At 32.0% G+C, this 17,584-nt stretch overlaps 1 protein-coding gene across 1 annotated transcript in view; it reads left to right on the forward strand.

Annotated features, from left to right (window-relative positions):
* Positions 1-236: 236 nt before the first annotated feature.
* Positions 237-17,584, forward strand: part of LOC136035672 (tyrosine-protein phosphatase non-receptor type 9-like) — a gene marked incomplete in the record, with an annotated part of 119,376 nt that continues 102,028 nt past the window's right edge. Inside the window, 1 exon segment of the mRNA XM_065717590.1 lies at positions 237-400.

A 17,584-nucleotide genomic window follows, 5' to 3' on the forward strand; every position in this document is an offset into this window, starting at 1 on the left:
TCAAGACATATCAAGTCTAACTTTTAAACCCCACTTTTATTTGGCCTTTCCAAGAAAAATTACCAAACGGCTCCACATACAGAAAACCATGTTTCTTTTGCTGCATTGAGTACCTGTATAGATATCCTACTACTCCAAGTTCTGCTACGTTGTAAAAAGGTTTTCCGCATTTTCTTTCGTTCATCATTTTTTTGTAATTTCTTTAAAGCGTCCAATGGAAACAGCGCCTAATAAAAGCCTGAAACAAAGAAGAAGAAAGGATTTCAAATATGTCAATATTTGTATTGAATAAAAACAAAAATATTTACATTGTGGAGTATTATCCATATATATAACTCCTGCAAGGATTGTGCATCTAAGGGAAATAACTTGTTATTAGAATATATCCCAAAAATAGAAGGTAATCAAATTAAACTGGTTTATCTTCAAGATGCTAAAGTTGGCCTAAGCTAAGCTATATAATAACCAACACTAGGCCATATGTGCAGTTTAGGGTGATTTTTGGACATGTTTGCTCTGTTTTGAAGATTTTTTTGAAAAATTCTAGATGAGAGGCTTTTTTGGATAAAGTTTATAGTAACAGACTAGGGTAGGCTAGGCTGCTAAGAAATACTTACCTTTACAGTCAGAATTGCATATAACAATTGTATATAACAATTCAGGGTATAGCCTATATTTGCATATTACCAGTGGGGGAGGGGTAAAGTTTAAGCTTAAATCTATATTCAGAATTGCATCCTGAATCCACATTTAAAATTCATTTGCATTAGAACTTAATTTGGTAAAATTCTAGTTAATTGACTTCTTGCTATCTTGGAAAGGGTTTAGGTTAGGAAAATGAAACTTTTTGGGATGGGTCTACAGGCTCAATTATGTCCTGGGAAGGTATTTTAAAGTACCCACCTCCACTCCCTCTCCCTCTAGAGGGCCCTGAAATTTGCCTACATGACAGGTCTATACCTATTGAAATTTTGACAAAACAACATTTTACATTAATATTCAGTTACTAGTTGCTTTTTCTCTGCCTTTAGTTCTGAAAATGCAATTCCTGTTATTTGAATAGAATATTGAGCAAAATCAATGTTTTTTTTTAAAAATTTAAGGAATATATTTGCATATCTTTAAAACCTTGTAAAATCGAATTGAGCAAAGTTATGAAGCTGAAAACAATTTTATTGTACTTCAATTAAGCAGAAGACCTATTTTGCAAGGTTTCACTTTTGTAACACACACATTTTTAAAGGTCAAGCCCCTCTAGAGGGAGAAGGAGTGGAGGTAGTTGCTTCAAAATACCTTCCCGGGACATACTTTAGTCTGTAGATTCATCCCTGAAAGTTTCATTTTCCTAACCTAAATCCTTTCTGAGATTGCGAGAAGTCAATTAACTAGAATTTTACCCTGAACTTTACTCCTCACCTCCCTAATGTGCAAATATACACCCCAAATTGGTATATATAGGGATGGGGGTAAAGCTCATCTCAAACACAAATGAAGGTTAAATTTGGATTTAGGATGCAATTTTGACTCTAGAGGTAAGTTTAATTCTTATCTACCTGAATAGTCTTTCTATATGAGCCATACCCATTTTTTTTTGTCTTGGAAAGTGATGGAGTTAGGTAAAAGAATTTTCATTGAAGCTTTTTGAGCCTAATTTATACTACAGAAAGGTCTTTTGATGTATTTACATCAGAAAAGGTTTGGACTAGGGGCTATTGAGAAGAAAATGTTTTAAGAAAATAATTCTTACTTCATAATAGCCTATACAGAATAATTATACCCCAGCTGACATTTTGTATACAGCCCTGCTATACATTATCCCCCCTCCTAATTATGCAAATATGTAGCCAATATTATCTATTTCCAATGCATTCTGCCATTGGTCACTCTTATTTTTCTGGCTCTTGTTTTGTAACAATAAGAGCTAAATTTAAAATCTTAGGTGCCCCTAAGCCCAAGTATGAACAAGGCACCCCTAAGCCCAAGCTGAACAGAAAACAACTGACAAATGATGAGCCAAAAGTAATTAAAGAGAGAGGTGGTACTGAGCTCTCAGGTGCCATTCTTGGGGTACATCTGACTGTTTTTTAAACAGCTATAGAATTCCTATGCTGTTTTAAAAGTCACTTCTGTGAATAGGCAGCACAACAGCAAAGTATAGCCTACCTGGCACTTTGACATGTTGAATGGAGTGATGTAGAGTAGAAGTAGGTTATGATTAGGCAGCCCATGAATCTTCAACTCATCTTTAATTCTTCATGGAGCCTACAAGGAGGAAATCCTTAGATTGCTCCAAGCTGCAATTTAAGGTAATAAATCACATCAATCCAGCTTTTGTTAAGAAAAAATTGCTTAGTGTTTCTTTTGTGTCCCAAGGCCCTTGCCTACTGGGCCTATGTGTAAATCCTGGCCTGGTCACAGTTGGTTCAATTTATGGATACACATGCTGAAACAAGAATGACACATTGGGAAAATACATTGAAAATAAATAATTTGGTGTATATATTTGCTCATGAAGGGGGGTTGTGGGTTAAATATAGCAAGGGTGTATGCACAATAGGTTAGTTACAATTATTCTGTATATTATGAAGCAAAAATTGTGTCCTTGTTGTGTTTCCTTCTCAATAGCTCCTAATCTACACCCTTACATCTTATCTTTTTCCTCTAGACTTTTACTAAAGTTGTATATACATATGCTCTAGAATATGAAATCAAAACTATAAAAAATTTCAACTTGCTTCAAGCTGTTATTTAAAAAGGTTAATAATATAGCACAGGAATTTACAGTCCCCACTGGTTGTGCTAATTTTGTTTCATGGTCTTTCAACAAGGAAGTATGATGGAAGGGGGGGGGGTAGGAACCAGCAATCCAATGTATTGTAATTTATACTAAGACAAAGCTGGTAAATATATTCCAGATTCTATTAGGGGTGTGGTACCTAGTAGGTTTGTTAGACAGATAATCATAACTTTTACAGATATATTGCTTTTAAGTCTGTATTATAACATTTGGAAATTGTATTGGTTTGCCATGAATTTGTCTCAATTTTCTTAATGAGGAATATGGTTAGTTTGAATTTTTTTTAGTCATAAACAGTGCTGAACATTTTTAACCCCATGACAGTCAATAATAGATGCTAATCTTGTGCAAATGATTAAAGCTTGAGTCTAATCATAGAAAATGCTGTATAATGTTTGATGCAGACAAAGTTGGAACAAAGTCTCTAAATCTTGGCCAGGTTTACTTCAGGACAAGTGTTGTAAAGCTGAATAATTATATTTAAATAGGCTGGCTACAGGGGGAACTTTTGTCTAAATTAAAATGTTGAAAAATAAAGATTATCATTGTTATCATTGTTACCAATCATCCTGATAAGTCTAGTCCTAGCTACAAAACAATATCAGCTATCTAAACATACATAATTCATGTTCAAAACTAGGAGCAGGCTGTTTTGGAATGGTATATTTTAATCAAGATGTTTGTACAAGATCAGGAACTCTCTTAAATACCTTACTAAGGGAATTACCCCTAACAATATAAAAAAAGGGTGAACACACTACTTAATGCCCTTTGTTATGTTCCTTATAATCATAATAATCCTTCAACTTGCTAGTCAAATTTAAACCCCTTAAATAGACTCTAAGATGATACCAAAGTCATTGCCTCATCAATCAATCAATATCTTCATTGCCCCCCCCCCCAAAAAAAAAAAAAACACACATAAGGGTTCAATATAGAGTAGATGAGAAGACAAAACAAAGTAGAACATACTCACAAGGAAGACCAAGAATAGATTCAAATATTTCTATTAACACATAGCAGGATGGAGGCTGTTTGTCCTATAAAAATATATAAATATAAAAATATAAAATATAAAAATATAAAAATAAAAAAAATATAAAAATATATTTTTCTTCGCCAAGAAAAATAGCAACTGTGATGCTGCTCAGCCACAGTTAGCAGCTCAGTTAACCTGTAGGCTGACAATAGTCTTTTGTTTCTATATACACAAGGGAAATTTTGTGAAAGAAAAATACATACACTACACACAAGGCTCAAGTGAAATATTTTGAGCCTCTTAACTATACTAGGTTAAATCTTGAAAAATAGGAAAAACTCTTAAAAATAGGTCTACAGTACATACAAGGCTTAAGTGAAGTATTTTGAGCCTCTTAACTTTACTTGGTTAAATCTTGAAAAATAGGAAAAAATCTTGAAAAAACTTTTAAAAGTAGGTACACAGTAAACACAAGGCTCAAGTGAAGTATTTTGAGCCTCTTAACTTTACTAGATTAAATCTTGAAAAATAGGAAAAACTCTTAAAAATAGGTCTACAGTACATACAAGGCTTAAGTGAAGTATTTTGAGCCTCTTAACTTTACTAGGTTAAATCTTGAAAAATAGGTCTACAGTACATACAAGGCTCAAGTGAAGTATTTTGAGCCTCTTAACTTTACTAGGTTAAATCTTGAAAAATAGGAAAAACTCTTAAAAATAGGTCTACAGTACATACAAGGCTTAAGTGAAGTATTTTGAGCCTCTTAACTTTACTAGGTTAAATCTTGAAAAATAGGAAAAACTCTTAAAAATAGGTCTACAGTACATACAAGGCTTAAGTGAAGTATTTTGAGCCTCTTAACTTTACTAGGTTAAATCTTGAAAAATAGGAAAAACTCTTAAAAATAGGTCTACAGTACATACAAGGCTCAAGTGAAATATTTTGAGCCTCTTAACTTTACTAGGTTAAATCTTGAAAAATAGGAAACACTCTTAAAAATAGGTCTACAGTACATACAAGGCTCAAGTGAAATATTTTGAGCCTCTTAACTTTACTAGGTTAAATCTTGAAAAATAGGAAAAACTCTTAAAAATATGTCTACAGTACATACAAGGCTTAAGTGAAGTATTTTGAGCCTCTTAACTTTACTAGGTTAAATCTTGAAAAATAGGAAAAACTCTTAAAAATAGGTCTACAGTACATACAAGGCTTAAGTGAAGTATTTTGAGCCTCTTAACTTTACTAGGTTAAATCTTGAAAAATAGGAAAAACTCTTAAAAATAGGTCTACAGTACATACAAGGCTTAAGTGAAGTATTTTGAGCCTCTTAACTTTACTTGGTTAAATCTTGAAAAATAGGAAAAAATCTTGAAAAAACTTTTAAAAGTAGGTACACAGTAAATACAAGGCTCAAGTGAAGTATTTTGAGCCTCTTAACTTTACTAGGTTAAATCTTGAAAAATAGGAAAAACTCTTAAAAATAGGTCTACAGTACATACAAGGCTTAAGTGAAGTATTTTGAGCCTCTTAACTTTACTTGGTTAAATCTTGAAAAATAGGAATAAATCTTGAAAAAACTTTTAAAAGTAGGTACACAGTAAACACAAGGCTCAAGTGAAGTATTTTGAGCCTCTTAACTTTACTAGGTTAAATCTTGAAAAATAGGAAAAACTCTTAAAAATAGGTCTACAGTACATACAAGGCTTAAGTGAAGTATTTTGAGCCTCTTAACTTTACTTGGTTAAATCTTGAAAAATAGGAAAAAATCTTGAAAAAACTTTTAAAAGTAGGTACACAGTAAACACAAGGCTCAAGTGAAGTATTTTGAGCCTCTTAACTTTACTAGGTTAAATCTTGAAAAATAGGAAAAACTCTTAAAAATAGGTCTACAGTACACACAAGACTTAAGTGAAGTATTTTGAGCCTCTTAACTTTACTAGGTTAAATCTTGAAAAATAGGAAAAACTCTTAATTATAGGTCTACAGTACATACAAGGCTCAAGTGAAATATTTTGAGCCTCTTAACTTTACTAGGTTAAATCTTGAAAAATAGGAAAAATTCTTAAAAATAGGTCTACAGTACATACAAGACTTAAGTGAAGTATTTTGAGCCTCTTAACTTTACTAGGTTAAATCTTGAAAAATAGGAAAAACTCTTAAAAATAGGTCTACAGTACATACAAGGCTTAAGTGAAGTATTTTGAGCCTCTTAACTTTACTAGGTTAAATCTTGAAAAATAGGAAAAACTCTTAAAAATAGGTCTACAGTACATACAAGGCTTAAGTGAAGTATTTTGAGCCTCTTAACTTTACTAGGTTAAATCTTGAAAAATAGGAAAAACTCTTAAAAATAGGTCTACAGTACATACAAGGCTCAAGTGAAATATTTTGAGCCTCTTAACTTTACTAGGTTAAATCTTGAAAAATAGGAAAAACTTTTAAAAATAGGTCTACAGTACATACAAGGCTCAAGTGAAATATTTTGAGCCTCTTAACTTTACTAGGTTAAATCTTGAAAAATAGGAAAAACTCTTAAAAATAGGTCTACAGTACATACAAGGCTTAAGTGAAGTATTTTGAGCCTCTTAACTTTACTAGGTTAAATCTTGAAAAATAGGAAAAACTCTTAAAAATAGGTCTACAGTACATACAAGGCTTAAGTGAAGTATTTTGAGCCTCTTAACTTTACTAGGTTAAATCTTGAAAAATAGGAAAAACCCTTAAAAATAGGTCTACAGTACATACAAGGCTCAAGTGAAATATTTTGAGCCTCTTAACTTTACTAGGTTAAATCTTGAAAAATAGGAAAAACTCTTAAAAATAGGTCTACAGTACATACAAGGCTTAAGTGAAGTATTTTGAGCCTCTTAACTTTACTTGGTTAAATCTTGAAAAATAGGAAAAACTCTTAAAAATAGGTCTACAGTACATACAAGGCTCAAGTGAAATATTTTGAGCCTCTTAACTTTACTAGGTTAAATCTTGAAAAATAGGAAAAATTCTTAAAAATAGGTCTACAGTACATACAAGGCTTAAGTGAAGTATTTTGAGCCTCTTAACTTTACTAGGTTAAATCTTGAAAAATAGGAAAAACTCTTAAAAATAGGTCTACAGTACATACAAGGCTTAAGTGAAGTAGTTTGAGCCTCTTAACTTTACTAGGTTAAATCTTGAAAAATAGGAAAAACTCTTAAAAATAGGTCTACAGTACATACAAGGCTTAAGTGAAGTATTTTGAGCCTCTTAACTTTACTTGGTTAAATCTTGAAAAATAGGAAAAAATCTTGAAAAAACTTTTAAAAGTAGGTACACAGTAAACACAAGGCTCAAGTGAAGTATTTTGAGCCTCTTAACTTTACTAGGTTAAATCTTGAAAAATAGGAAAAACTCTTAAAAATAGGTCTACAGTACATACAAGGCTTAAGTGAAGTATTTTGAGCCTCTTAACTTTACTTGGTTAAATCTTGAAAAATAGGAAAAAATCTTGAAAAAACTTTTAAAAGTAGGTACACAGTAAACACAAGGCTCAAGTGAAGTATTTTGAGCCTCTTAACTTTACTAGGTTAAATCTTGAAAAATAGGAAAAACTCTTAAAAATAGGTCTACAGTACACACAAGACTTAAGTGAAGTATTTTGAGCCTCTTAACTTTACTAGGTTAAATCTTGAAAAATAGGAAAAACTCTTAAAAATAGGTCTACAGTACATACAAGGCTCAAGTGAAATATTTTGAGCCTCTTAACTTTACTAGGTTAAATCTTGAAAAATAGGAAAAACTCTTAAAAATAGGTCTACAGTACATACAAGGCTTAAGTGAAGTATTTTGAGCCTCTTAACTTTACTAGGTTAAATCTTGAAAAATAGGAAAAACTCTTAAAAATAGGTCTACAGTACATACAAGGCTCAAGTGAAATATTTTGAGCCTCTTAACTTTACTAGGTTAAATCTTGAAAAATAGGAAAAACTCTTAAAAATAGGTCTACAGTTCATACAAGGCTTAAGTGAAGTATTTTGAGCCTCTTAACTTTACTAGGTTAAATCTTGAAAAATAGGAAAAACTCTTAAAAATAGGTCTACAGTACATACAAGGCTCAAGTGAAATATTTTGAGCCTCTTAACTTTACTAGGTTAAATCTTGAAAAATAGGAAAAACTCTTAAAAATAGGTCTACAGTATATACAAGGCTCAAGTGAAATATTTTGAGCCTCTTAACTTTACTAGGTTAAATCTTGAAAAATAGGAAAAACTCTTAAAAATAGGTCTACAGTACATACAAGGCTTAAGTGAAGTATTTTGAGCCTCTTAACTTTACTAGGTTAAATCTTGAAAAATAGGAAAAACTCTTAAAAATAGGTCTACAGTACATACAAGGCTTAAGTGAAGTATTTTGAGCCTCTTAACTTTACTAGGTTAAATCTTGAAAAATAGGAAAAACTCTTAAAAATAGGTCTACAGTACATACAAGGCTCAAGTGAAATATTTTGAGCCTCTTAACTTTACTAGGTTAAATCTTGAAAAATAGGAAAAACTCTTAAAAATAGGTCTACAGTACATACAAGGCTCAAGTGAAATATTTTGAGCCTCTTAACTTTACTAGGTTAAATCTTGAAAAATAGGAAAAACTCTTAAAAATAGGTCTACAGTACATACAAGGCTTAAGTGAAGTATTTTGAGCCTCTTAACTTTACTAGGTTAAATCTTGAAAAATAGGAAAAACTCTTAAAAATAGGTCTACAGTACACACAAGACTTAAGTGAAGTATTTTGAGCCTCTTAACTTTACTTGATTAAATCTTGAAAAATAGGAAAAAATCTTGAAAAAACTTTCAAAAATAGGTCTACAGTACACACAAGGCTCAAGTGAAGTATTTTGAGCCTCTTAACTTTACTAGGTTAAATCTTGAAAAATAGGAAAAACTCTTAAAAATAGGTCTACAGTACATACAAGGATTAAGTGAAGTATTTTGAGCCTCTTAACTTTACTTGGTTAAATCTTGAAAAATAGGAAAAAATCTTGAAAAAACTTTTAAAAGTAGGTACACAGTAAACACAAGGCTCAAGTGAAGTATTTTGAGCCTCTTAACATTACTAGGTTAAATCTTGAAAAATAGGAAAAACTCTTAAAAATAGGTCTACAGTACATACAAGGCTTAAGTGAAGTATTTTGAGCCTCTTAACTTTACTTGGTTAAATCTTGAAAAATAGGAAAAAATCTTGAAAAAACTTTTAAAAGTAGGTACACAGTAAACACAAGGCTCAAGTGAAGTATTTTGAGCCTCTTAACTTTACTAGGTTAAATCTTGAAAAATAGGAAAAACTCTTAAAAATAGGTCTACAGTACACACAAGACTTAAGTGAAGTATTTTGAGCCTCTTAACTTTACTTGATTAAATCTTGAAAAATAGGAAAAAATCTTGAAAAAACTTTCAAAAATAGGTCTACAGTACACACAGGGCTCAAGTGAAGTGTTTTGAGCCTCTTAACTTTACTATGTTAAATCTTGAAAAATAGGAAAAAATCTTGAAAAAACTTTTAAAAGTAGGTACACAGTAAACACAAGGCTCAAGTGAAGTATTTTGAGCCTCTTAACTTTACTAGGATAAGTCTTGATTTATAAGATTTTAAAGAATCTGTAGAAATAGGATTTGGGTGAAAAGTTCCAATATGACTCAAAAGCATACAAAAATCATTTGAATTGTGCTTCCAATATCCATAGTAAAGAAAAATAGACTGGAACCAAAATTATAGAAAAATAATTTTCCCCCTGGGTTTAAAGAGATGTATACTTTATGCATATACTATATATATATATATATATATATATATATATTATAAATATTATATATACTATATAAATACTTTTTATGCAATTTCCTAACCTTTAGAAATAGGAAATAAGTAGGGATTAGAGCTGGATAACACATTTCAAGGGTATGGTTTATATAATGTTGTCAATGCAGTCCTGAAAGTTTCATTTTTCTTGCTCAAATACTATCCAAGATAGCATAAAACGCTCATCTAGAATTTTACTCTATTTCAATTGTATCAAGTGAACAGCTGACACCTAACTTACTCCCTTGTACCACTTTATGCTTTGTGTCTTCTCAACTAAACACTATAATATCAAAGAATAGTACAATGTTTCTAAATATTGCTGTTCTATCTCTAATAAGTATGAATTAAGGTGAGAATGATTGGAATAATAATAATTATATCCCCAACCCTCCCACTCCATCTACCACGGTCAAATATAGCCCAATGGTATAGACATAACATGGGCTAAAGTCCAGTATTACTGAGGGGAAGGTGCAGACAAACCAAAAATACTTTTGAACATTTGAATATTGAATATTTTGTAATATTTTAATTTAGTTGATGGTGTTTCTTTGTTTTTTGTTTTGTTTTTTGTTTTTTTATAGAAGAGACCATGATTAAGTATTACCTCTAAAGGGGGAGGGGGGCTTCAATACTGCTGAAGGCAACTTTAAAAACCACTAAAATAACTTACTATGATAAAAATAAACTAAAAAAAATGTTTTTAATGCAGATAGTTTTGAAGGGGAATGATTTCACAAGACTGCCTAAATTATTATATAAAAGGCATTTTGTAGTAGGCCACTTATCCCCTATTGTTCTTTCTTCAATTAATTTAAAAATAATTCTGAAAAGGTAAAACTTCTGACCATAAAAGTTGTATAGCCTATTTACATTCTATTGAAAACTCCTTTTGTTTTGAATGGCATGCTTTTTTTTCAAAACATCATCAAAAAAATCATTCAGACAAAAAGATGACTGGAAAGAACTAATGAAAATAAACTGAATATTTAATATTAATCACTGAAACTCAGCAATTCAAGATTTTTTCCAATTCAAGAGTAATTCAAGATTCAAGATTTGTGCTTGAAGCAATTTTTGTTGATCCTGAGTTTGACTAGGATATTCAATTTCATTTTTTCTCAATTTAAAATTTATTTATTCATTCATATTGGTATAAAATCTTTATGTTTGGTATTAATCATTTATTTTGATTGCTTTTTGTTGTTTTGATTTTGAATTATTATAAAAATTTATTTCTGCTTTTCTTAAGTTTAATTTTTCTTTGAGAAACCCTTTACTTTTCTTTGAAATACTTCTTTGTGGAAAGTTGTTTTTTAAATTAATTTCTGTTTGTTTTTATGGCACTTGGTATTAACCAAGTGACATACAGCATTCACAAATCCTGTCAGTCTGTCTGTCTGTCAGTCCTGGTTTTGCTACTTTAGGCACTTCCAGGTAAGCTAGGACAATGAAATTTGGCAGGCGTATCAGGGACCAGACCAGATTAAATTACAAATAGTCTTTCTCCCGATTTGACCATTTGGGGGGGGGGGGAGTGGAAGGCCGGTTAATTTGGAGAAAATAGAAGAAATGAAGTATTTTTAACCTACAAATGGTTGATTGGATCTTAATGAAATTTGATGTCTGGAAGGATATCGTAACTCAGAGCTCTCATTTTAAATCCCGGCCGGATCTGGTGACAATGGGGGGGAGTTGGGAGGAGGAAACCTAAAATCTTGGAAAACATTTAGAGTGGAGGGATCGGGATGAAACTTGGTGGGAAAAATTAGTAAAAGTCCTAGATACATGATTTACATAACCGGAACAGATCTCCTCTCTTTGGGGTAGTTGGAGGGGGGAGGGTTAATTCTGAAAAATTAGAAAAAATGAGGTATTTTTAACTTATAAACGGGCAATCAGATCTCAATGAAATTTGATATTTAGAAGGACATTGTGTCTCAAAGCTCTCATTTTAAATCCTGACCAGATCTGGTGACATTGGGGGAGTTTGGGGGGGGGAACCTAAAATCATGGAAAATGCTAAGAGTGGAGGGATTGGGATGAAACTTGGTGAGAAAATAAACAGAAGTCTTATATACGTGATTGACATTATTGGAACGGATCCACTATTGGGGAGGGGGGGGGGCTAATTCTGAAAAATTGGAAAAAATGATGCATTTTTAACTTACGAAGGAGTGATCGGATCTTCATGAAACTTCATGTTTAGAAGGACCTCGTAACTCAGGTCTCTTATTTTAAATCTCAACTGGATCCAGCATCATTGGGAGGCAGTTGGGGGGGAGGGGAAATCTTAGAAAATACTTAAAGCATAGAGATCAGGATGAAACTGGATGGGAAGAATAAAAAAAAAGTCTAAGATACATGACTGACATAACTTGACTGGATCTGCTGTCTTTGGCGGAGTTAGGGGGGGGGGAATTGAGAAAAATGAAGTATTTGTAACTTACAAACAGGTGATCAGATTTTAATGAAATTTGATATTTAGAAGGATCTTGTGCTTTAAAGCTCTTATTTTAAATTCCGACCAGATCCTGTGACATTGGGGGGAGTTGGAGGGGGAAACCAGAATTCTTGGAAAACGTGAAAATTGGGGTATTTTTATCTTACGAATAGAAGATCGGATCTTAATGAAACTTGATATATAGAAGGATCTTATGTCTCAGATGCTCCATTTTTGACTCGAATTGGATCCAGGGACATAGGGGGTTAGAGGAGGGAAACAGAAATCTTGGAAAACGCTTAGAGTGGAGAGATCGGGGTGAAACTTGATGGGAAGAATAAGCACAAGTTCTAGATACGTGATTGACAAAATTGGAACGGATCCGTGCTCTTTGGAGGGGCTGGGGGGTGTTAATTTGGAAAAATAGAAAAATTAAGGCAATTTTAACTTAAGAACAGGTGACCAGATCTTAATGAAATTTGATATTTAGAAAGAATTAATGTCTCAGAGCTCTTATTTCAAATCCCGACCAGATCTGTTGACGTTGGGGGAGTTGGAGGGGGAAATCGGAAATCTTGGAAAACGCTTAGAGTGGAGGAATTGGGATGAAGCTTGGGGGATAGAATAAGCAAATGTCATAGATACATGATTGACATCATGGATTCGCGTACTGGATTCGCTTTCTTTTGGGGGAGTTGGGAGAGGGGTTCAGTGCTTTGGCGAGTTTGGTGCTTCTGGACGTGCTAGGATGATGAAAATTGGTAGGCGTGTCAGGGAGCTGCACAAATTGACTTGATAAAGTTGTTTCCCAGATTCAACCATCAGGAGGGCTAAAAGGAGAGGAAAAATTAGAAAAATGAGGTATTTATAACTTACGAGTGGGTGATTGGATCTTTTTGATATTTAGAAGGACATCATGACTCGTAGCTCTTATTTTAAATCCCAACCGGCATTAAGCCTCTGATTTTCCTTTTAAATCATTCTATTGATTCATAGAATTTTGTTAGAGCTCATACCATATGAATTCTTGGCTCTTAGCTCTTCTTGCTTTATCACAAGCGCCATATGAGCTCTTAGCTCTTGTTGATTAGTAAATTGTGCTATTGGTTAATATGTTGAATCCTTGTCCAGTTTTCATAGTTTCAGCTTAAGAATTAAAATATTTAGTTCTAATTTACTAGTTTTATTTTATGTCTTTTGATTATTTCAACATCTCCCTCAGTATTCTGTGAAACTTCCAACTAAATGTCATTTCAACATAATATCCTCAACTGCTCCTGAGACATTTCTTTTATTGCACAATATTTTAAATAGGTGGATGTACATAGTATCTTTTGATTTAGTTCAAAATCTCTGGAATATTTTAATTAAGCACCATTAGTAAATCCTTGTAAAGTCAATCCTAGTTGTAAAGATCAGAATATAATTTGCATTTTCCTGAAAAAAAAAAACATTTTAAATGTTTTCTCTTTTTTTTCACTTAATAAATCCAAAATTATTAATACTTTCAGGAAAGAATTTCAGCATGTATAGGCCTATTAAACTCCCAATCCACATTCACTCATTTTTTTTCATTAATCTTGGTTGTGATGGTGATTAGTCTTCTTTTAAAATATTATGTGAAAAACTTATTGCTTGAAACAAGGATTGTTCTTAGTAAACTTCAAATTGTATTCTGATCCTCAGAAGCCAAAAGGGGCATTAGCCTCTCTCCTCTTAGTTCTTGCTCTTTTTGAGTTTGACTTGGTCTTGTATTGTAATTTCAGTTCATTTTCAGTTTTATTTATCTATTGATAGTGCTATATGGTGGTTTTACTGTGAAAAATTATATTCCTGCTTATCTTTGGTTTAATGTAGCTCTTTAATTTTTTATAAAGAACTTCTTTTTGAGAAAGTTTATTTAATGAATATTTGTGATAGAGCTGAAAATCTTGACTTTATTGTTAAAGATGTCAATCTTTTGATTTCTCTTGCACTAGTTTCAGTGCTTATTTAAAAGCTAATGCTTAAATATTATGTTTTTTTCTTTCTTTTTTTTTTAATTCATCATAACAATGGCATTGTAAAGCAATATATTCAAAAAAATAATGAAACTTTATGAATTAAAAACAAAAAAAGTATCTTGACAAAAAAATGCTCATCTCATTAAAAAATATCATGTGTTCATTTTATGAAAGTAATTGATTTTTTTTTATTTATCAATTTAAAAAAAGCTTTACCTATCTTGTGGAGAAGCTTAATATAATTTTTTTTCCCAAAACATGGACCATCACAAGCCCAGATGGCTCTGTGAAGTGCTAAATTTGTTTCTCAGAATTAAACTTAAAAACTTAAAAGCCAGAAAATAATATGGTAACATTGCTCAGCAAATAGGCCAAAGGGAGATAGGTAGTAAACATGCATTTAATGCCCTATCTTAACCAAAACTCATATTTTCTTTTAGTCTCATCGCCTAATGTAGACAAAGATCTTTTCCTAAGGCTTATTGTATATTTTGAAGAAACAAAAACTAGTTACTAAGATTAAATTTTCTCATGGAAGTAAGACCAAGGTTGAAACTTAAAACAAACGAAACTTATTGTTTCACAAGCTATGCAAAATATATCTGCAATGGTATCTCAAATAAATTGATTGGTGATATTTACATATTTTTCCAGAATTCACAAAAATAGTGCTTTATTGAAAACTGAGCTTGCTTGAGTTTTACAGAGATTTATAAGTGTATTTTAAAAATTGTCAGCATCATGACCAAAGACCAACTACTGAAAGCCCTATAAATTTGGCATAATATAAAAAAGCCCTAATTTATTTTCTGCTGGCTATGTATGGACTTTTTTGCTGCTTAGAGACCATCCAATTTTTTGTTGTTTGTATGATTTCAACAAAGTATGACTGCTACTACTACTACTACTAACAACTCCATGCAGCACCAAACTGCCTGAGGCCAACACAGCTATGTATGTTCCTCCTAGTTTTCAATCTTTTCAAAACCTCCCTCTTTACACCCTCCCAAGAAGTTTTGTTTCCCTGAAATTTTTTCATACAATATTCTTTGCCCCACTTGGTGATGACCTGTTTTTTGTTTGGCCTTAGATGGTTGGCCAATAGGGACAATCTGTCATCCTTTATCTGTAGAATGTGTCCCAGCCATCTCTTTCTTTCTCTCATTATAGCCCTATGAAGCAGGACTGAACCACATTTTATGTACATCTTACTGTTTGAGATGCAGTCAGTCAGTCAGGTACTCAAAACAATCATAGGTAGTTTCTATGGAAAACATCTAGCAAATCCTCTTGTTTTTTTGAGTGCCCATGATTCAGAGCCATTCTTCACCACTGTCATCATTATAGCTTCCAATATTTAAATCTTGGCATGCAGGCTTATCTTTCTATTCTTCCAAAAATTTTTCAATATGAAAAAACACCATGAACCTTGGCTATTCTAATTTCAATATTTCACTGCACCAAATTTAATTCTATAATTCTATTCTAATTTAACATTCCATTGTAAGTAAAGCTGTCCACTTGACCATTCTTCTTGTTACCCAACATTGCTTCTTCAGCTTCACTTATTCCTAGTCTTAACAATTTAGTTTACTTAACAATAATTTTTAATACTGTTTTTGTACCCAAACATGTCAAACATCTAAATATTCCATCATTTTGCATTATTTTTCTTCTAAGAGGCTTAAATCGTCTAAGTCTAGTTATAGTCTAAGTCTAGGAGAGTTTTACTCCCCTATTGGATTCTATGTTTTCCTGTTGCCTATGTTGTGCTCCTTGGCACAAAGTTCACCAAAAAGATTCATATAAACACAGATAGAAGACAACCATGCTTAACTTGTGATTGAATACAAAATCATCTAATAGCCTCATTTCCTACCTTAACTGCAGCAGTGTCAATCTTTTACATATTACTAATCACTTTATTGTATTTGTTTGATATACCATAAAAGGATAAAACTTTTTCTTTTAAGCTCTTCTATCAGCTGAATCAAGCGTTTACTCATAATCTATAAAACTATAGACTAAAGGTGTTTGATGACTCTGGCACTTCTCAATTATTAATTTAAGAGTAAAGATTTGGTCAACATATCCTCTACCCTTATCTAAAACTGCACTGTTCTTTTCTTAAAACTTTATCTATAGCATCTCTAAGTCTAACAAGTATCGTCATAATAAGTAATTTGCTTTCTACAGAAACCAGGCTAATCCCTATACAAATACCACACTTATTCTTATCATCTTTCTTATGAAGAGGTTTAATTAGAGTTTTCCTAAAATTGCTAGGTACCTCCCCTTTTTCAAAAATATATTCGTAATTTTCATATGTTAAATCACTCAAATAACAGTTATACAAGTCCCTTCTCTTTTCTATTGAACTTAATGCATTTCTGCTAATATTTCGAGCTGCATTCCTAACTTTCTTCGCTAAGACACAATCAGCAACTTGACAAATTATTTTCCTAAAGTTATTCCATCCATCTTCTACATTGTCAAATTTTAAACTCTCCATTTTAGAATTCAAATGTCTTGGAAAGTTTATGATAAATTCTCGTCCTGAAGTCTACCAACATCATACCTTCCTGGAAGGTAGTTATCCATCCTGAATTTCAGCTTTAAATTAACCCTAGACACTACTAGATTGGAATCTTTACTTTTAACATCAATAACAGCAGTCCTATATATCTTACTATCTTGTATCAATTCTACCAGTCTTTGGTTTACAATAACATAATTAATAAGGTTAGCTATCTTGCCATTGTGTAAATACCATATTAACTTATGGGCTATTTTATGACCAAATACTGTTTTGGTTATAGATAGATTGTTATATTTTTCTTTTCTTTTAGTACTTTTCTTTTCACTTCTTCACTTTTCTTTGTTTTTCTTTTCACCACTTTTGATTTTCCTGTATTAAATTTACCTAAGATAGGATGTCATCTATCCCTGTTTATACTGACCTGGGCTTCAAAGCTCCCTAATGAAAATATTGTATTCCTACTTGGGACCCTGTCTATTTATTTCTGTAGCTGTAAATGGAATTCGTCTGAATTGCTACTATCCTCATCAATTGGTTTTGCAGGGGCATATACTATGTCAAAATGTCAAAAGTCAAAATCAATAACAGGAGTCCTATATATTTTACTATCTTGTATCAATTCTGCCAGTCTTTGTTTTACGATAACATAATCAATAAGGTTAGCTATCTTACCATTGTTTCAATACCATGTTAACTTATGGGGTATTTTATGACCAAATACTGTATTGGTTATAGACAGATTGTTATATTTTTCTTTTCTTTTCTCTTTTCCCTTCACTTTTCTGTGTTTTTCTTTTCACTACTTATCTTTTCCTGCATTAAATTTACCGAAGCTAGGATGTCATCTATCCCTGTTTATACTGACCTGAGGTTTAAAGTCCCCTAATAAAAACATATTCCTCCCTGGGACCCTGTCTATTTATTCTTGTAGCTGTAAGTGAAATTCATCTGAATCACTACTATCCCCATCAATTGGTTTTACAGGGGTAT

The sequence above is a fragment of the Artemia franciscana genome, chromosome 14 (assembly GCF_032884065.1).
Source record: "Artemia franciscana chromosome 14, ASM3288406v1, whole genome shotgun sequence".
In the NCBI taxonomy this organism is placed as follows: domain Eukaryota; kingdom Metazoa; phylum Arthropoda; class Branchiopoda; order Anostraca; family Artemiidae; genus Artemia; species Artemia franciscana.